Genomic DNA, 22862 nt, shown 5'->3' on the forward strand with positions numbered 1-22862 from the left:
ACCGAGGTCAGCTGCCTGTTGCCTCTTGTTTTCTGGGTCTCTCACCCTTTGGTAGTGGGCAGACCATCTGAGGCCTCCCTCCCTCTCCTGCTGGGATAGATGTGCAGATGTCACCAATATGTGTGGCCTCAGGTCTTCTGTACTCTTGGGGGCTGCAGATAGCCTGGATCTCCTGGATCTATCTCTTTCTGCCTCTGGCTCCTGGGGGGTATTATTGGAGTTTCCCACCCTCATTTTCAAGGACATTTTGCGATAAAGACACCTACACATACACTACATACTCTCTCTCTCTCACACACACACACACACCACAAGAAAATTGTAAGTTCATGTATCTGTGTCTTTTCATATGTTTGTGTTTCAGGTGTTGTATGTTTGTTTCTACCAAAGTAGAATGCGTAGAGCAAGTGAAATCCTTCAAATTCCTTGGCGTCCACATCTCTGTGGACCTCTGCTGGTCAGCTAACACCACGGCGCTAGTCAAGAAGGCCCAGCAGTGTCTACACTTCCTAAGGGTGCTCAGGAAGGAGTGATTAAACACCCAGTTGCTGGTGACCTTCTACAGCTCCACTATTGAGAGCCTGCTGACCTATGCTGCATGGAGGCAAACAGGAAGAGACTACAGAGGGTGGTAAACACAGCACAAAGAATCATCGGCTGCCCTCTGCCCTCCTTGTCTGCCATCTATAACTCCCTTTGTCTCAGCAGGGCCAGAAACATCCTAAAGCACATTACCCACTGGCTACCATCTTTTTAAACTACTGCCCTCTGGCAGGCGCTTCAGATCCATATGGACCAGAACAAACAGACTCAGGGACAGCTTCTTCCCTAAAGCTATCACCATACTCTACTTAAACTTGCACAAAAGTAATTTTCACTGAAATATCTGAACTGACCACTGCACCTTCAGACTACCTTTCATGCTCATTCCATTGCTCCTTGACTTTAGCATGAACTCATGTCTGTGCTTAAATTGTCGGTGCTCAAACTGTCAGCATTCTCTGGCTGTTTGTCTGTGTCACTCCTCAACTCTCTGTGAATGGTACTCAATCAGGGGTCTTTGATCAATGATTGTTGATCGATGGTCATGACAATTTCCATATTAATCAAGAAACTGTCCTCACAGCCCAATGTTCAGTGGGCTAGGTTCAGTCATTGTGCAAATGTACTGTTTATAAGACTGGAAACCTGCAGTCAGCTGATACTGAAGAAGTCACCTGGATGAGTGACGAAACGTTTCTCCCACTGAAAACGCTACTTCCAGATGAACAGAATCAACTTTTGGGGAATTTACTTACTTGGATGATTGAGCATGCATCAAGACATAGAAAGCTCATACAAAACTAGATCCTGAACATTCTTTCATTCTAAAACAAAGAATCACAAGAGCAAAACAAAACTGGGACAAAGACCCGGACCATGACAAACATGAAGAATGAAAAAACAGACAAACAGGAAGCCGTTCAAGACAGTACTGTATCATCTGTTCAGGCAAACAAACTTCTGGCCATTGAGGAAGCTGCAAGCTCTCAGTAGTGCCTGTACAGGTTAAGCCCTGGAAGGAAACTGCATCAATGCACAATGTTGGACGTCAGGTCAACATCCCAATCTCTGAGATTAGGTAACAAATCCCAAGAACAACTTGTACACTGAAGGCGTTGAATGCAAGAGCAGCTGACCTGAAAGAGAGGACCAACGCTAAGCTGGCTGACTACAAGACTACATGAAGTACCCTCTGAAAGTCTGTTTAAAAATGTAAATGAAGCATTATGGACAATCTCGATCGCAACCATTACTGAAACCAACCACGTAATCTACACCACAGCCGCAGTTATCTTTGAGACACTCACAGCCTTGGCTAAACGCCTGAAGAGGCACACCAGAGAGACAGAAGCCATGAGAATACCACAGGTGTTCTCCACTGAACCATCTAAGGTGCACTCCCAGTTCAGGGGAACAATATGAGAAAAATCACTAAGGCTTCAGACAAAGCAATACTGGAAGAGTATATGGCAGAAGGACACAAGACATAACAACAATGCTCAGTTGCTAGTGGATCTAAGAGCAAACCACAGCAACCTCCCTGAATAGGATCCAGTAACCATCACAGTGGCAAACATCCAAGAATAAGTCTCAAGCTTGAAGCATTAGACAGCAATAGGTCCTGGCAAAATTGACACCTACTGGTTAAAGAAGCTAACTGCACTCCGTGAGTGTCTGGCAGCACAAATGAACCAGCTGCTAACCACAGGCGGAACACTGATGACAAGACAAAAAAGCTCTTTATCATGCTTGGAGGTTTTCACTCCAAATCCAGCACCCTGACACTGTATGCTAAGCAGAAGGAAGGAGGCTGAAGGCTAGTACCCACACACTCACATTCACACCTATGGGCAATTTAGAATCACCAATTAACCTAATCCCTCTACCCAGATAGCAGACAGGTCTGGCCCAGATCTGGTGTCAAGCCAGTACTGCTGGCTGACTTCTGGCATGGTAAGTGGTATGTCATCAAGATATGAGCCAGGCCTGGCGTAGATGGCACTATTTATCTGATGGCATGCCACATCTGGCTCGATTGTGGTTTGGTTTATGTGGCCCAGGATTACAGAAAACAGGTCTGGCCCAGATCAAGCATCAAGCTGGAACTTCTGACTGAGTGGTATCATGGCAGGGTGTATGTCAACCAGATGTGGGCCAGATCTGGCAATGATGGCAATATTTATGTTCCTATTTTCCTATTTTAGTTAGAAGATCCAAATGCCATGTTGCAATACTATACTGCTATGGTAGCCAACATTTCAAATGCAGGTTTGTGAGCCTGCACTTTATCCACGACCTAGTGACGGTTTACTCATGTTTACCACTGGGTGGCTGTAGCTCAGGAGGTAGAGCAGGTCAACTACTGGTCGGAAGGTTAGAGGTTCCATCCCTGGCTTCTCCAGTCTGCATGCCTGCAAGATACTAACCCCAGTTGCTCTCTAATGCTATCAGAGTGTGAATGTAGTTAGGAAGCACTCAGTTTAGAGAAAGTGACTGTGGCATGTTCTATAGAGCGTTTTGAGTACTCTGGGAGAGAAGGAAATCACTGTCTGAACAGAGTTTTGTCTTGTTACCCTTGCACTATTATATTCCAGCAGCAGTATTATTTGATATATTGATATACTGTTAATTCTGAATTATATAAATCATTCAAATCAAAATAAATTTGCTGCATTACCTTTGTTGAGACATTCGGTGCTAAATACGGCACATGTTGTTATTACATGGCTTGATTAAGGTACACATTAGGCTGACATCTGGGGCCAGAGCTGAAACTGTTCTGGGCCAGAACTGTTCTGGGTCAGCAGTGTATCTGCAACCGGCCTTGTGCTGGTCCATGTGTGGGCCACCTCTGGCAAACCAGATCTGGGCCACCAAAGGGCCGTCATTCTTTGCAGTATGCGGGCCATGTGTAAGCACACTGTGTGGGCCAGATCCAGGCCATATCAATTTTGCTATGTGGGAAGGAGGCAATGGAGACTGTGCCCTTAACAAGCAGACCAGAAATAAGCTGACCAAAGAGATCAGGGTAGCTAAGAGGATCCTTTGGCCCACACTTGGATCAAGGAATCCCTACAAAAATACAAGATGAACAGAACCCTAAGAGCCTTCATCAGGAATTCAATGGGGATGTAGCCAAGTCAGAGTCAAGTGTGAGATTTATCGAAGAAATGCTCTCTCCCCACTGCTGCTCTGTGCAGGCCTGAGCCCCCTCAGTGAGATCATCAAGACTGGATATGGATGCAGACTACGGAATGATCGTCAATCACTTCGTACATCAATCTAAATGCATGACATCAAGCTGTATGCAAAGAGTGAACAAGATATTGAATCCCTGATCTATTCCACTAGGATCTGGCGCACTGACATTGGCTCGTCATTCTGACTGGAGAAGTGTAGTCGCATGATAACAAAAAGAGGGAAAGTAATCAGAACTGAGGGGATTGCACTACCAAAAGGCAACATTGTAGACACTGAGGACAGCTACAACTACCTGGGAATCTCACAGGCAAATGGGAACCATGAAGAGGCCACTAGCCTCTGTTCTTAAGAGTCAGCTGAATGGAAAGAACAAGATCCAGGGAATTAACACCTACGCTCTTCTAGTGACCAGATACCCTGCTGCAATAATAAGTTGGCCAAAGGAGGAGATAGAAGCCGCTGACATAAAGACAAGGAAGCTTCTCACCATGCATGGAGGGTTTCACCCCAAGTCCAGCACCCTGAGATTGTACGCTAAGTGGAAGGAAGGGGCTAGTGGGTGTCAGAACACTATCTAGGATGAGACAACAATTATCCATGAGTACATTAAGAAGATGGCCACTACTGACAGCATGCTTAATGAATATCTCAGGCAGCAGAAACCTGAAAAAGAAGAGGAGCAAGGAGAAGAACCATCATTCAAATACAAGCCGCTGCACGGTACGTACCACCGGTGGATAAAAGTGGCTGGCATCCAAAAATCCTACCAGGACAAAGCTGGACTGAAAAACAGCACAGAGGCACTAAAAATCGGCCATCTGCTGCAACCGGTTGGGGTGAGAGAAGGAAGACAGGATAAAGACATGCTGTGGAAGAGAGCCAGATTAATAACAAGTATGATTCAGTGCAGAGAGGTCTGTTAACACATAGTGAGTGAAGAAGGTGACTGGAAAGGAAAAACTGAATGCATCGTGGGAATCCCCCAGCAGCCTACGCCTATTGCAGCATAACTAAGGGAGGATTCAGGGTCACCTGGTCCAGCCCTAACTATATGCTTTAGCACAAAGGAAAGTTTGAAGCCTAATCTTGAAAGTAGAGATAGTGTCTGTCTCCCGAATCCAAACTGGAAGCTGGTTCCACAGAAGAGGGGCCTGAAAACTGAAGGCTCTGCCTCCCATTCAACTTTTAAATACTCTAGGAACAACAAGTAGGCCTGCAGTGTGAGAGCGAAGTGCTCTAATAGGGTGATATGGTACTACAAGGTCATTCAGATATACTTGTAATAATAATCTAATACTTGTATGTGAGGAGCAGGATTTTGAATTCAATTCTGGATTTAACAGGGAGCCAATGAAGGGAAGCTAATATAGGAGAAATATGCTCTCTCTTTCTAGTCCCTGTCAGGACTCTTGCTTGCTCTGTTTTTTTTTTAACAATAACAACACAGGAACAAGCTCAAAGCACACCATCCATAGAGACAGGTGTCTACCCCACCAGGTAAGACCCCAGGTTCAGGCTGTGCAAAGATGCCCCTGAGACACCCCAGCTTATAAAAGCAGGGTTAGGGCATACATGGAAAATCACAATGGAATAGTTAGCATAGTATCAGGAAACGTCTGTACCAAGTATGGCCTGGAAGTCCCAAGGTCAAAATGGGACATGCCCCCTAGGGTGGTTGAGAATGACCGAGCTAAGACCCTGTGGGACTTTAAGATACAGACAGACAAACTGGTGATGGCTAACTAACCAGACATAGTACTGGTGGGCAAGCAGAGGAAGAAGGCTGTAGTGTTAGATGTAGCTATACCAAATAATAGCAACATTAGGAAAAAGGAACATGAGAAGCTCGAGAAATACCAAGGGCTAAGAGAAGAGCTTGAGAAGATGTGTGGGGTGAAGGTAACAGTGGTCCGAGTGGTAATCACAGCACTCCGTGCAGTGACCCCCAAACTGGGCGAGTGGCCTAAGCATGTCCCAAAAAACAACACCTGAGATCTCTGTCCAGAAGAGCACAGCCACAATACTGTACAAAACCATCAAGCTTCCAGGCCTCTGATAGAGGACCCGAGCTTCCTCCCACAATCCAAAGACCTGCTATTAGGGATTAGGTTAATTGGTGATTCTAAATTGCCCATAGGCGTGAATGTGAGTGTGAGTAGTTGTGTATCTCTCCGTGTTAGCCTTGCAACAGACAGAAGATCAGTTCAGGGTGTATCCCACCTCTCATCCTATAGTAAACAGCACAAACTGTATTTATTTATTGTTTATTTTTATTCTGATCCATTTTATCTTGGTAAATGGGTAGGTAGTGGAAGGCGATGTTTTTGTCTGTGTATGAGATTCAGCAGTGACAAAGATGTTTTGTTTTTAATTCAATTCAAGTTAATATACACAGTGCTTAAAAAGAAAGCTACCTCAATAAGTGACTCCTTGTTACCAAGATGGCTGTCAAGTGGGATAACTTGTTCCAAGAAAATCTTTGGATGTTACAGATTTTTCTTTTCTTTTTTTGCGAGGCCAGCAGCCTAAGCAGAGAAGCCCAGACCTCCCTCTCCCCAGCCACCTCCTACAGCTTGTCCAGGGAAACACCAAGGCGTTCCCAGGCCACCTGGGAGATATAATCCCTCCAACATGTCCTGGGTCTGCCCTGGGGCCTCCTCCCATTAAGTACATGCCCAGACAACCTCACCCAGGAGACGCCCAGGAGGGATCCTTGTCAGATGCCGGAACCTCCTCAACTGGCTTCTTTTGATGTGGAGAAGCAAAGGCTCTACTCTGAGCCCCTCCCGGATGGCCGAACTCCTCACCTAATCTCTAAGAGAGAAGCCAGCCACCCTTCGGAGGAAGCCCATTTCTGCCACTTGTATCCGCGATGTCATTCTTTTGCTCACTACTCACAGCTCGTGATCTTAGGTTAGGGTAGGGATGTAGATCGACCGGTAAATTGAGAGCTTTGCTTTTACACTCAGCTCTCTCTTCACAACGACGAACCGGTACATTATCCGCATCAATGTACCAATCTGTCTGTCGATCTCCCTTCTCCTATCACTCAAGATAAGATAAACTCTTCCACTTGGGGCAGGAACTTGTCCCTGACCCAGGGTGGGCACTCCATCCTTTTCCGACTGAGAACCATGGCCTTAGATTTGCAGGTGCTGATTCTCATTCCCACCGCTTCACACTCGGCTGTGAAGTGTTCCAGTGTGGGCTGGAGGCCATCACAGAATGAAGCCAATGGAACCACATCATATGCAAAAAGCAGAGATGAGATTCTGAGGCCACCGAAGTGAAAGATTTTTGCCACTTGTCTACACCTAGAAATTATGTCCATAAAAATTACGAACAGAATCTGTGACAAAGGGCAGCCTTGGCAGTGTCCATAACCCACTGGAAATGAGTCCGACATACTGCTGGCTATGTGGACCAAGCTCTTGCAATGCTTGTTTAAGGATCGAATAGCCTGTAGCAATTGGCCAGACACCCCATACTCCCAAAACACCTCCCAAAGGACACTCCAAGGGACATGGTCAGATACCTTCTCAAAGTCCACAAAGCACATCTAGACTGGTTGGGCAAACTCCCATGCATCCTCAAGTATCCTCGAGAGGATAAAGAGCTGGTCCAGTGTTCCACGACCAGGACAAAAAACACATTGGTCCTCCTGTATCCGAGGTTCAACTAACAGATGGGCTGTCCTTTTCAGCACCCTGGCAGAGACTTTCACAGGGAGACTGAGGAGTGTGATCGTCCTATAGCTGAAACACACCCTCTCGTCCCCCCCCTCCTTGTTAACGATGGGAACCACCACTCCGGTCTGCTAATCCAGTACCTCCCCGGATCTCCACGCAACATTGTAGAGGCGTGTCAACCAAGACAGCCCTACAACATCAAGAGCCTTCAGGAACTCAGGGCGAATGTTGAAGCACCTTAGCCAGCAATTACAACTTTTTGCACATTCTTCTTTGCAGAACCTCTCAAGCTCAAGGTTGAATGAGGAGCTATGGTGGAAAGCCATTTTCAGATCTCTCCAGAGATGTTCAATGTGGTTCAAGTCTGGGCTCTAGCGGGGCCACTGAAGAACATTCACAAAGTGGTTTCAAATAAACTTTTTTCTTATTTTTGGCTGTGTGCTTAGGATTGTTGTCTAGTTGGAAGACAAACTTTACCCCCAGTCTGAAGTCCAGATCACTCCGGGGATGGTTATTGCCAGATCCAGAGTGCTCTGGACAGAGTGCTCCAGCAATGTACAGAGATATCCAGGATACTCTGTACATTGCTGCATTCATCTGACTAGTCTCCTAGTTCCTACTGCTTAAACACATCACCACATCATTATTCTGCTACCACCATGCTTCACTTAAGTTATGGTATTGGCCGGGTGATGGGGAGTGGCTGTTTCCACCAGCCATGATGCTTGGGATTCAGGCCAAAGAGTTCAATCTTTGAGTTCATTTGGAGACCAGAGAATTTTGTCCCTAATCTGAGAGTTCTTCAGGCATCTTTTGGCAAACATCAGCTTATTGAGGAGTGGTGTCCATCTTGCTACTCTACCATGCAGGCCTGGCTGGTGGAGTGCTGCAGAAAAGGTTCTCCTGCCTTCATAGAACAACACTGGAGCTCTGTCAGAGTGACTGTCGGGTTCTTGGTCACAAGCGGTTGCTCATATTGGCCTGGCAGCCAGCTTTAGGTCCTGGTGGTTTCAAACTTCTTCCACTTACAGATGATGGAGGACATTGTGCTCATTGGGACTTTCAAAACTGTAGAAATTATTCTGTACCCTTCCTCAGATCTGTGCTTTGATACAATCCTGTCTTAGAGGTCTACAGACAATTCCTTGAACTTTATGTCTTGGTTTGTGCTCTGACATAGAGAGTAAGCTATAGAACCTTATATATTGGACAGGTATGTCCAATCAACTGCATTTATCACAGGTAAACTCAAAACATGATATAGAAACATCGAACAGATCAGTGGAAACCTTTTGAGTGTTATGGCAAAGGCTGTGAATACATTTGTAAATGTTATATTTTTTATTTTTCTAGTTTGAATAAATTTGCAATAATTTTGTTACGTCCCCAAGAATAAGGGCAAGGGGTTGAGGGGAGTAACATTCACTAGTTCCTCAAAGAAAACACCAAGCTTAGTTAACACGAGCAGAATACACCACAAAAGCTAACAACCCAAGACTGGTCCAGTCACTGATTGAGCAGCTGTTCACTAGCTCATCTACTGCTGGGTGGCTGATTGTCGGATTGTGTCAGCTGACCACTGGCTCCTCTGAAGAGATGGGTGACAGTGTACAGTATCACAGAAGGGGGCAGTAGCAGGTGACAGCGTCAAGCTGGGAAGAGGTCAAGCTAATGGTGCTGATGTTGGCAAGTCCATTATTCTACAGAGCATTGAACACATGACAAATATAAGTGTCTATGAGCTGTGTCTGTACCTAACTATGTACATGTATGCAGATTATAGGGTGCTGTTATTGGCAATAGGACTGTAAGAACATAGCTTTAGTATACACAAGAGCAACATTTGTTTTGAATTACATATAAAGCAGCAAACAGTAAATGAGACAGAATTAGATTTTCAAAAACTACAGAAATATAATCATACATGTCTTTGTCCTCCAACAGAAAAATTATATTGATGGTTTGATAATGCTTCAACAATATAAAGCCCTGCCGGAAAACTGTATTCCCCACTATGTGTTTGCATATACTTACTCACACAGTTTGCACAAAAAGCCTTTTTTTTGTCTTCAGACAGATGGAGAATACAATCTGAGAACCTTTGGGTTTTTCTGAAGTTCCATCTTCTCTCAAGAACGTAAACACAGCCATTTAAACAGTGAGGAAAGGATGACTGTCATGGTGATGGTTGAGTTGAGGAAAGACACAATGAGGAAGATATGGTTTAAGATATTTATCTCTCCCATGTACATTTAAACATTTCAAGTCACAGAGTACTCGTATGTCACGTATGCTCACGTGTCACAGTGACGAGCGTACCTTAGGAATTCTATATCATTACAGAAAATCACAACCATATGTTAAGCTTACAGGTGTACCTCAAAGCTGGCAGTTGTGCTTGTCTCGTGTGTGTGCTCAGCCATGTGTGTACTGTGTTCTGTGTGTATGTGTGAGGCTGTGTGTGTATACAGGTAGATTTGTGTGTGTTAGTTTGTCTGTCTCGGACTGAAGGTGAAAGGAACTCATCCCAACAACGACAGTAGATGTTAGATACTGCAGTTCACACACACACACACACACACACACACACACACACACACACCATGCACAACACGTCACAACAGATCATTCTGCAGGAATCTGCTGCATGTATGGATGTACTGTATTAAATGAGCCTATGGGCTCACCGTTCCCATGCTCAGTTAGCTATTTTTGCATGTGTGTGTCTGTGTGTTTGTTCGTTGGCTGTTTTATTAACTCCCTACGAGGCAAGATCACAGCGGAGATCCCTCTGTGGTTAAATGTTTTGTTTCTTGACGTGACATGAAATATAGTTTGGTCCCCCTCCCTCTCTCTCTCTCTCTCTCTCTCCCTCACAGATAGGTGGCACAGACAAAAAAAGTCTCTGTCACAGCATTATCCTGAAAAGCACCGAGGGGGGAGAGGGACCCTGGAGGATATATTGCCTTTACCACAGCAAACCTCCAGGGAGACATGTAGAAAGAGAGACATGGGTGGTAAAGGTTTATAAAAAGATGAAAGACACTGAAATGACAGAAAAGGGAAAAATGAGAACTGGAAAAATGCTGAAGCATGTGCTTGTGATTAAATATCATCACCTGGTTGTCACTGTTTTGCTGCAGATGTACTGAGACCCTGTAGGCATTAACTGTTGTACTCCACATGGAGCTCACCTGTGAATAAAACTGGCTCAGTTATTGTTACTAGGAGAATAGACTGGGCCAGTTTCCATCCACTGACCACCTGTCTCACAGATCATGTTCATTTGAAGAAGTCAACATTTTTAACACTGAGAATGATGTAAACTAATGATGATCAGTATTCGTTTTTCTTCTTATATGTAAGCCAATTTAAATGGTAGAACATGAGTTCTACTTTATCTTTCTTCGTTCATCAAAGTATTACACCTTTTCAGTACTATTTCACTTCAGGTGATATTTTTACTGTTCTACGTTGGCATTTCAAGTATTTGGTTTTAGTCAACTTTTCTGTTTATTTATGCTTATTTATAAACTAACTTAGAAAAGTGTCATGTCATCTGTCAAACATTCATGAAAGTATTTTGGCTACCATACTTTAAAACCACTTTAGATATTTCTATTTTTACCAAATGATTTCAAATGGGACTTCCAGTATGGCGGCGAGCTGAGCGGACATGCGTTAACCTGCTCTGCTACCCTGTTGGCAAAATCCTGCTAATATATTGTACTTGAGTAGGTGAATCATCCCTATTTCGACAAATAAACTTAGGGTTATGCCGGTGTCACAGAAGAAAGTCAGTCAAGGGCGGAACAAAACTCTCCAAGCTTAATTGTCGGACTTTACAAAGTCGAGGGCTAGCAAGGATTCATCAGCTAGCAGTGAGGCCATGGACTCCGGCGAGGCTAACGCTAGCGGGACTCCAAAGGTTAATGCGCCGGACAGAAGCAAGGATATGGCGGCAGGAGAGTCCTGCCCCACGTTGGCCATCATCCTGACCGCTATCAACAACATGAAAACAGAGTTTTCCACCAGGTTTGACGGCATAGGTCCGCTATTGAGAGTGCGAGGAAAGACATTACTGACTGTGTAGAGCGCGTCACAGAAGCAGAAACTAGGATTTCAACAACTGAGGATAACGTCGCCTCCCTCCAAACAAAAGTACTAGTCCTAGAAAATAAAAATAAAGATTTGGAGGACAAACTGCTGGACCTGGAGACAAGATCAAGGCGCTCCGATTTGAGGATGGTCAACCTACCGGAGGGAGCGGAGGGCGAGGACGCCTGTGCCTTTCTGGAGAGCTGGCTGCCGGATGCACTGGAGTTGCCGCTGGGGCGTACAAAACTAACGCTGGAGAGGGCTCACAGAGTTGGGCCGAGAACCCACAACAATCCTGCACCCCGTACGCTGATAATGAAATTTCTCAGCTTCAAAGATAAAGAATTGTTGATGAGAGCGGCTAAGACTAAAAGAGAAGTACGATACAAGAACCAGACGGTGAGGTTTTACCAGGACGTGGCGGCAGGTGTCCACAAGAAACAGAAGGAGTTTGACGAGGCGAGGCGCCAACTCCGCGCAATGGGGCTCTGGTATGGCATCATTCCCCTGGCCCGGCTGATAGTGACATATAAGGAACGGTCCCTCATCTTTAACAACCATGTTGAGGCGGAGGGCTTCATCAAACGGATCAAGTCAAAAGAGGGATCGGACTGATGGTTAGGATACGGTCTAAGTTTACAAAGCAGAAGCTATGCTTGTGTCTAATAGCGCGTATTACAGTGCATTTTCTATCAGGGGCTCAGTGCAGGATTAAACCTCTTGAGATACCCATTTCTGTCTTCTAATTTAAAATAAATAAATAAAATAAAAAAAAGATTAAGAGGCCGAACGTATTTCTGCAACAAATGTAAATTGGTCAACTTCAAGTAAGTGGGGCTCAATCAAACCAGCAGACCACTTCTGATTAGTTTTGCTTAGAAATCTGATTTGAAATGTGAAATGTGATTTCACCTATGGCAAAGAGGGGTGTTTATAAATAGATAAGAATGTAATATCTAACCTTGGTGGCATAAGAGTGCATGGTTAATATTATAGTTAACAGTTGGATTGTTCGGTTCTACTAGTTCAGCTATACGGTGTCACCCTTGGGTGGGACTGTTAATTGCTACCTGAAAGCTTTAAACATCTGGGGACGGCCTGGATATGAGTGAGTTTCTTCAGGAAACACATCTGATGCATAATGAGGACTTGAAAATTAAGAGGAGGTGGAGAGGCAAGGTCTTGTCTGCATCGTTTAACTCTCAAGCGAGAGGGGTCACCATTTTGGTGCACGAATCCATACCACTCCAGGTAAAGTCACCAAAGATAAATTTGGACATTATCTTGTCATTCAAGGGAACTTACTAAATGAATAAATTATCTTGGCGGACATCTATGCACCTAATACAGACAACCCTATCTTTTTTCAAAACTTATTCCTTATGTTGTCCTCTTTTCCTGGTAAATTCAATTCAATTCAATTCAATTTTATTTATATAGCGCCAAATCACAACAAAAGTCGCCTCAAGGCGCTTCATAGATACAGAGAAAAACCCAACAATCATATGACCCCCTATGAGCAAGCACTTTGGCGACAGTGGGAAGGAAAAACTCCCTTTTAACAGGAAGAAACCTCCGGCAGAACCAGGCTCAGGGAGGGGCGGGGCCATCTGCTGTGATTGGTTGGGGTGAGAGAAGGAAGACAGGATAAAAGACATGCTGTGGAAGAGAGACAGAGGTTAATAACAGATATGATTCAATGCGGAGAGGTCTATTAATACATAGTGAGTGAGAAAGGTGACTGGAAAGGAAAAACTCAATGCATCTTGGGAATCCCCGGCAGCCTACGTCTATTGCAGCATAACTAAGGGAGGATTCAGGGTCACCTGGTCCAGCCCTAACTATATGCTTTAGCAAAAAGGAAAGTTTTAAGCCTAATCTTAAAAGTAGAGATAGTTTCTGTCTCCTGAATCCAAACTGGAAGCTGGTTCCACAGAAGAGGGGCCTGAAAACTGAAGGCTCTGCCTCCCATTCTACTTTTAAATACTCTAGGAACAACAAGTAGGCCTGCAGAGCGAGAGCGAAGTGCTCTAATAGGGTGATATGGTACTACAAGGTCATTAAGATAAGATGGGGCCTGATTATTTAAGACCTTGTATGTGAGGAGCAGGATTTTGAATTCAATTCTGGATTTAACAGGAAGCCAATGAAGGGAAGCCAAAACAGGTGGTGGCAGGTGATTTTAACTGTGTACTAGATCCGGTGAAAGATAGGAGCTCGGGAACTGAAGAGTCTCACACCCGTAGTAGGGTAACTATACAGCACTTTATGAAGAAATTAAACTTAATAGATATCTGGAGGGGAAAAAAATTCAAGAATTGACTTCTTTTTGATATCTGCAGAGTTGAGACATAAAATCAAGGAATGCTCCTATGAGGCGATTCTAATCTCAGATCATGCTCCCAACTCACTGGTATATCAGGACGCAAAGCTTGTGAAAGATGCTAGGATTAGGCGTTGCAAACAAAAATGGTCGGCGGACCCTGGTTTTGTCTTGCTTCTGGATGAACAAATTAGCCTCTATTTTGAAATGAATAAAACAGAAACTTCTGCAAGCATAAGATGGGAGGCTTTTAAGGCTTTTATTGGGGGCCAAATAATTAGCATCACTAGCTCTAAAGCAAGATTGACTTTCCAAAAGGCAAAAGAGTTAGAGACAAAAATAAAGGAATTAGAAAATGAATACTATCAAACAAGGTCCCCTGAAATACACCAAAATGTATTGCTGCTCCGGCCCAGTGCAATGAACTTTCTGCCTCAAAAGCTTTGGTCAGTCTGCTGCAACTTAAACAGTCCTTCTACACTGTAAAATCTGATTAGTTCCCAGAACTCAAAAAAACTATGCAAACTCGTTGCCTCAAAAAATTGAGTAAAGTTTACTTATGACTGTTAGGACAACTTATACATTGCAAGTCTGCAGTATTAAGAATAACTTGATATTTCTGACTGTACAATACTAATTGTTTACTTACTGACAAACATTTCAAGTTCAACTAAATGAAAATACAATTTGTGGTAACCTGAACATGATTAAAAATAATTAACAACACTTTTTGTAATGATGTTAAAATCAGCCCAACTTTTATTTTCAAACACAACAAAGTATAACAGCCAACATACTGGACACTGTTCTGCTGAACAACAAACAATTATATTGTCATCACTGTTATAATCTTACAATGAAACAAAGTCTCAGATGTAATTATTCTGAAAATAAGTTTAGGCCTACCACAAGTTTGTTTTGTACTTACTTATATAATCAAAATAAAATATTTGTTGTTCTGTCACAAATGCAGTCTCTGATTTAAACAACACATTTGTTTTTCATTCCAACACAGGAGCTGGAATGTTGTAATATTTTAAGGATGCTTGTTTCCAGTCCAGACATTACTGCCTGAATGACTGTCATGGATCGAGGTGATCCAAATGTAGGTGCAGAGAAAGTCTTTAACTTCCCTGAAGTACAGTGGCAGTGGATGTGGGTTGGAGATGCAATAAGCTTGAACCTGCAGGCGACCATCTTCACTGACCACACCATCTGTGACGGAGGACTCATCTCTCCTGGTGTCCTGCAAGCAAACAATCATATTTTTTGGAACATGAACTTAATTGCTTTCTTAAAACATTTTTTCTGCATTTGGTATAAAACAGACTCCAATTTAGACAATCTCAGGCTCCCTCCCACCGGAGAGGTGACATTCAATGTCCCACTGTCAGTCTGGATAGCCCTGACCACCACCCGACATACAATAATGTCATGAAAGCATCATTTTAAAAAGGGCTATGCAAACATGGCCAATAACTGCCATTCTAATGATGTGCAAAATGATTTGGGAACAAAACAAATGTTGCTGTTAGAAAACTTGCAGACTTCACTATATACAGTGTAGACCCTCTAAACTAAGTTTGGGGGATGTGATCTTTCATGAAATGCAGACAAACTGTTGTTGTTTGTTTACTTACACAGCATGTCTTGTAGAATTAACTGGAGTCACCAGCAACAGCATAGTGCAGTCATATCTCAAGTCTAATAACAGAAGACAGGAAAAGATCAGTACAGAAACAACTTCCCCAAACCAAAGCACAAATAAAACAATAAGTAAAACAGGCTGATCTAAAGTATGATTAAAGTTCAGCCTGATTAATATAAATGTCACTGACAGTTGCTAATATATTGGAAAACCAAAATACTTACTGATGTCTTTCTGTCCAACAACAGGAGTGCTGGTCCCGATCGGCCTCAAAGACAGTAAGAAGCAAGCAGAGGGAGAAAAAGCAGAACATTTTTCAGAAACCGATTTGATCCTTAATGGCTGCAATCATGCAATCATTGTAACTTACAACACAGAGGGTCAATGTAGACCCCATACAACCAAATTAGACTAACACATATAGCATTAAAAACACCATCTACTGTGTCTGAATGTGTGGTATTGGCACTGTCAGTTTGGGCCTAAAGAGACATGTGTTTAAAAAAAAAGACCATCTAATTTAAATATCATCATTACATGCTTGTTGAAAGTTAACTTCCAATATATAAAGTCTCTGATAAGCAAAATGACCAGATCTAACATATGGCAGGGTTTATATGTAACACAATGTTTCTTATGATTCAACTGTGGAATATAACTTAATTCTTTAGAAGGACAAGCTGTATTACTTTATTCTCAAGTATAAAGCCAACCTAGACTTTAACCATTTAACAGGCCACTAATCTGGATTATAGCTTTCACAATAAAACTTGTTTTTAAACACATTTTTTAACAAAATAAATACTATTGGTATTATTATTATTATTTAAAATGTAATTAAACAGAAAAGTCGGTTAAATATGAAAGCAGTTTGCTTATGTTGTTAAAGAAAGGCTAGATTTGACATTAATAGATGCCACAGATGTTCAAAAGCTGCCACAAAGCATGAAAAAAACAGACGTCTCCGAAAACGTCGGAGCATTTTTGCAAATATGTGATGTCTTGATAAATCGAGCAGATATTTGAACTTTACACAGCTACATTCTCGCCTGAAAATATCTTAAAAGTTTATTTTGTGACCCAGAAAAAGTAATAAGTTTTTTAGCCGCGCTCCTCCGCCATTGCCGCGCTTACAAGTACGCACAGGCTCCGACAACCGGCCTACAAATGCGATCCTCCTTTTCCCCAGACTACCCTTTCTGGGTCACAAAATAACCTTTTAAGATATTTTCAGCCGAGAATGTAGCTGTGTAATCCTCAAATATCTGCTTAATTTATCAAAATATCACAAATTTGCAAAAGTGCTTCCACGTTTTCGGAGAGCTCTGTTATCCACCAGCACGATAGCTGACCAGGAGGTCAAGGCTTGATAGAGTCCAGGAGCACAGCTAACTCCTGGCTTATTGTTTTCAACCCCCCCCCCCTTGGTCTTTTGCCACTCTGGTTAAACATGATATATATAATTAGTTAGCTAGTTAGTTAGTTAATTAGTTATGGCTATGGATTGAAAATACCCGCCACACCCCACCCCACCCCTAACGGCTGCACCTCCCGAAGAATTTTGTCTGGGCTCTTATCTCACTTTTTTATTTCAAACAATCAACAGAAAATTTCACAGACATATTTTTATGTAAGGTTTTTAAGGCTGTGGTGTTAATTTTTAAGTAACATGAGCCCAGCGGCAGCAGCAACGCTAGGCTAACACTAACTAGCTAGCAAGATTATAAACCTGGTGCTAAACTAAGAGAAGCCACAAAATCAGTTTGAATAAGAGTAAACATTTACTCACCAAGTCAGTGTATCAGGTAAAGATCCACAGCAATGACAATGATCTCTTGAGCTGACGCTTCTCCAGGTTTGCTCAACATATTCCATAACAAATGCACCATGAACATGCGGACTGATCCGAGAGGGAGGAGGACGGTAGTGACGTGGCATTTTCAAAACACATCTTTCATTCTTCTGCCCTGAGAAGCAAAGCTTCCAGCTTACTTAGTTTTTCTAAGTTAAGACAACTCAAATAAATTGGGCTGATCAGCGTTTTTGCATAAAAAGTACTGGTAACTTACTTAAATTGAGTTCTAATAACAAATTGATAAAAATTGAGTTCAGCCTATTTAATATTTTTAATTAAACACAATATTACATTTTACAGTGTATCAGGGTGAAAAACCTGGGAAAGTTCTTGCATGGCGTCTCAAGCAGCTCCAGAGTGGAAGGGTTATTATCTCACTGCAAAATGAGCTAGGAGAAATTATTGTGGATCTGGCAGATATAAATGAATCCTTCAGGAAATATGAAGATCTTTACAGTTCAGAAATATCTAATGACCACTCGGGACTAAAAAAGTTTTTAGATAAGATAAATATACCCAATATACCAGAAGACCTTAGGGCTACTTTGGAGAAAGATATCTCAGTCGAAGAATTATCTGCTGCAATCGATAGTATTAAATCCGGAATAAAACCCCGGACCAATTGCCTCCCAATTGAAATTTATAAAAAATTTAAATATAAACTGTTGACTCCAATTTTAGAAATGTTTACAGAATCCTTTCAAAAGGGCACTTTACCACAGTCCTTGAGAGGAGCATTAGTTACTCGGCTCCCAAAGGCTGGCAAACCACACAATAAATGTGAAAACTGGAGACCCATCAGTCTGCTTAATGCGGATTTGAAAATACTTTGTAAAATCTTAGCCAAGAGAATCGAAGAAATACTACCTAAGATAATTGCGAGGGATCAGAATGGATTCATTCGGGGCAGACAAGGATTCCACAACGTCCGAAGGATTCTGAAGCTTCTTTATGACCAAAAGGGGGCTCGGGACACTGCTTTACTGTCACTTGATGCTGAAAAAGCATTCAACAGAGTGGAATGGCCTTATTTGTTTGAGACTCTGGGGTGCTTTGGTCTGGGAGAGAATTTTTGTAATTGGGTAAGATTACTTTATAAGGAATCATATGCACAGATCCTGACTAACAATAATATCTCAAAAACCATAAAATAAATCGAGGGTGTAGACAAGGGGACCCTTTGTCCCCACTGTTGTTCATTACGGCAATCGAGTCTTTGGCTATCACAGTGAGATCCCACGATAGTATTTCTGGTGTAACAATAGGACAGACAGAACATTGCTTAGCCTTGTATGCAGATGATTTAATTATTTTTCTTAAAAATATTAACAAATACATCCCGGCTCTGCTAGAAGGAGAAGGAGTTTGGTAAAATTTCTGGTTACAAGATCAATATGTCTAAAACATCCATTATGTTAATAAACCAATTAGATCGGGAAAACCCAACCTCTGTTGTTACTCAATTTAAGGTCATCAATAGCTTTACCTATTTGGGCATCCAAATTGTTCCTTTGCTTAAGGATATCATAGAAATCAACTATAATTCAGTTATTCCAGATGTCTCAAACTCTCTGGATAGATGGACTGCTCTACCAATGTCATTAATGGGGAAAATAAATACACTCAAAATGAATATACTCCCTAAACTGTTGTACTTTTTTCAAAACTTGCCTCTGCCACCACCAAGCAATTTATTTTCTCAACTGAGGACACTCTTCATCAAGTTTTTATGGAAGAATAGACGCCCCAGGTTGCGCCTATCTCTATTGGATCTGCCTTACGATAGAGGAGGGCTTAAATGCCCAAACCCACTATGGTGGGCGGCGCAGCTGAGAACACTAATATTTTACTATTCAGAAGAGAATGTGCCACTGTGCAGAGAGATGGAAGGGTATGCGCTGAAGTTGCCATTTCCCATTTACCTGTACTCGGCTAAACTCAAAAGAAACAGCAACAATCCCATGGTCAGAAATATGATTGATGTGTGGCATCAAGTTAAGACTCACCTCAATGAAGTTAATTCACTCTCAGTATTCAGCCCGATATGGGGAAATGATCATTTTCCCCCAGGACGGGGTGAAGGGGGATTTAAAATATGGGCTGAAAGGGGGTTACAAAAATAGGAGATCTTTGCAATCCGGATAATAAACACTTATTGTCCTTTGATGAAATTGTTGTAAAGCATGACATAGCCCGCAGCCAGTTCTTTAGATATTTACAGCTGAGAGACTTTATTAGAGCACAGCAAAACCAGCCCTTATCCATTCCTGGCCTATCAACACTTGAAGAAATGATGGTGAAAGATTGCCGGGGAAGGGGCTTGATTTCCAAAATCTATAATGAACTGGTGGCTGCCTCTACAGAAACGTCCGTAAAGAAGCTTGAATCCTGGAGAGAAGACTTACAGGAGAACATCTCTCTTGTAGACTGGGAGAGGGCTTGCGCCAGGGCACAATCACAAACAGTGAACACTCGTTTAAATCTCTTGCAGTACAACTGGTTAATGCGTACGTATATGACTCCAGTCAAACTTAATGCTTTCTACAGTACCATCCCGGATGTTTGTATAAAATGCGACGAGGAAAAGGGCACACTTCTTTGCTAATAAAAACTTGCCCCATTTGGTGGAAATTTTTAGGGAGGATCCATAGGTGGCCCTCTGCAGTCCACTTGGGAATATGTTTATTGCTTGACATTGAACAACTACTTTCTAATTTACATACAACGTATACCTGTGAGTGTGCATAATTTATGTTGGGACATGCACACAGTTATTCCCCCTTTTTCCCTTTTTTTTCTTGTTTGTTTGTTTTGCTTTTGTGTGTTGTTTTTGTTGTTTTGTTGTTGCTGTTTTTTTCTCGTCCTTTCCTATATGGTGGTGTGTGCATAAAGGCAGTGTGTGCAGCTTGTAGTTTATGTAAGTTTAGCTACTTGTTTTGTTACGCTTCATAGATGTGTACAGTGCTATGTTCAAAATCAATAAAGACACTGTTGGAAAAAAAATGATTTCAATGTTTATGTAAATATTTCTCCCAGGAAATATTTAACCCTGTCATGCATGAATTCTGACAACCTCAATCTGGATTGTTTTCTTCTAAAGAATTTTTATTCATCTTCAGTCATGAAAAGATGAAAAAAAAAAAAATACTGATTGAGGTCATCATAATTCATGCATGACAGGGTTAAATGACACGTCATACATCTGTAGTAACATTAAAGGACCAGTGGGTGGCAGAGTATGGAGGGACACATCAGAGTGTAATGGTTTATGTGCAGGTACACCATCAACACTGACACAAGCACAACAAACAGCCTTTGAATAGCTGTCCACTGTAGTGACCACTATGGTCACAACCTAGCGTGAAAAATTTGCCAAATCAAAAAAGTAGAGCTACCTGCTGTCGCGAATCAGGCTGCAGCATTTTCATGGATGTCTCACATGTTGTTTCATTGTTTCTTTTACATCAACTTAACAATTCAACAATTCTTCAGCGGATGAATGACAGCATTGGCAGAAGTTGATAAGTTTGTTTACTTTTAAATAGGAGGTTAATAAAAACTATTACTAATTTCTTTTTATTGAACATCTTCAGTGTTAACTGTAAATGGAACGACATCATAAAGAGACTATTTTTTCCTTTCTGCTGACATAACAATAACATCGAAGAACAAAACGAGCAGCTGTGGCTCAGGAGATTGTTGGAAGGTTGGTGGTTTGATCCCCGGCTCCTCCGGTCTGGATCTATCCATGAAGCAGAATACTGAACCACTGAAGCATTTATCCGAGTGTGAATGTTAGACAAAAGCACTTAGGGACAGAAAAAAGTGCTTGTGTGATGTGTGTGAATAAGCTGAATGAGCCTCATAATAGAAAGTGCTTTGGGGCTTAAATACAGTAGGAAAGAGCTATAAGTGCTAGGACCAAAATGACACACTGCTACAATGAACTCTATGTGTAGCAGCCTAGCAAGTGTGTGAAAGTGAAGCTCGTGTGTGCATTTGCTTGTCTTGTTGAGAGATTGGGGGAAGAAAAAAAGTAAAGAATGAAAGAAATAAGGGGGGGGGGGGGATTGCAGTGGCTCCATTCTCTTTTGCTTCTTTTTATTCTGCTGCTGAATTCACCCTCAACCAAAAACACCTCACATTCTGTAATTCCCTCCCCCTGTTTGTGCCTCTCTCTCTCTCTCCTACTCTGCAGCAGACTACAGCACAGTCAGCTACTATGGGGACTGCAGTCTTACGCTATAGCACAAGCAGAGAGCTGGGGGTGGGGGGTTGAACGAGGTGGGGGAGTGAGAGCATATTGGGTGGAGGGTTGGTGAGAAGGGACTGAATAGCAATAATAAGCAATATAGCACTCATCTCTGATTATGTAGCACAGTAATAAACCACAGTGAGCTGTCGGTGTGATGACACGAGAGAACGAGATCGGAGATGGACAATGTAGATTGTGAAGTATAAGACAGACAGAAATGGGCAGACCTGGCACCTTTGCAAATATAATACACATACTTAAGGACAGACGCCACAGGACAACAACTTATGCCGTCCTGCTTTTCTTTGTCAAATATTTTTTTGAAAAAATGTTTAAACCTTCATCCTGAAACAAGCTAATCGGCTAACAGAAGCTGGACTTTAGCTTACCTGAGTATTGCTGCTGCACTGACCATCTACCTTTCAACCCAATCTTTTTGTCTCAGTGCTGGCACCAAAACTATTGACTGCAACACTTTCAAAGTCACTTCCACTGTCACACTGATGCTGTCCTAACTCCCTCAACCATGACATCAGCTTGTCTTTTTTTGTACTATCACCCCTCATTATTCACTCACTCGTTTGCTGCCATTTACATTGCAGACCTGTCCATTTTTATGGTACTTCATGCTTCCACAGGTCCTCATTCCTGTGATATCTACATATGAACGCAACACTATGGTTAAGAAAAGATCTTGGTTCATATAAGGTTTTTGTCTGCACAAACTGGGGTCCCCTATATAGACATGAGGACCATCTACAGCCAGACTGCCTGCTTTTCTGCATAAAGGGCATTCTGTGTCCTGCACTTACACTAAAAGTTGCAGCATCATTCTATTTGACTGTATTTTGTGAGGATGCTGGGTTGGAACAAGCCTCTCTGAACTGCAACACTTGCATAAACTGAGTGAGATCCTCTTTGACCGATACAGCGGACATACTGATAGAAATGTTCACCTATATCACTGTTGATGTCTGATTGCTGTTTCACATGTGGATAAGGTGCTGGGCCACAGCTTGGTTACAGTTTGATTAAATTAATCAAGCAGCCTTGTCTTCAGCTTGAGAAAATAACATCTGAAAAATTATTTATTTACTGTAGTAATCGAACAAGTTTTACTTGAGTTTTTCACAAAAACAACACCTGTGGTTTTTACAAATTAAATCTCAAGCCACTTTGGTTTGTGCACTGGTGCATTGCAGCATTTGTCAGAAGCTGATTTGCCTTAATTCTACTAAAAGTTCAGAGTA

The 22862-nt window shown here is 42.2% G+C and overlaps 1 protein-coding gene and 1 long non-coding RNA gene across 9 annotated transcripts in view; both read right to left on the minus strand.

Annotated features, from left to right (window-relative positions):
* LOC146389311 (voltage-gated potassium channel KCNC1-like) overlaps positions 1 to 22862 on the minus strand; it is a 106822-nt gene that overhangs the window by 80794 nt on the left and 3166 nt on the right. The window lies entirely within an intron of this gene.
* Positions 13461 to 16511, minus strand: LOC146389312 (uncharacterized). Its single transcript, XR_014800145.1, has 3 exons — positions 15727 to 16511; positions 15495 to 15558; positions 13461 to 15100 (listed from the first exon to the last, which is right to left on the minus strand). It is a non-coding gene; the product is annotated as an uncharacterized LOC146389312 (long non-coding RNA).

The sequence above is a fragment of the Perissodus microlepis genome, chromosome 4 (genome assembly GCF_051167445.1).
Source record: "Perissodus microlepis isolate ML-2025 ecotype Zambia chromosome 4, ASM5116744v1, whole genome shotgun sequence".
NCBI lineage: Eukaryota > Metazoa > Chordata > Actinopteri > Cichliformes > Cichlidae > Perissodus > Perissodus microlepis.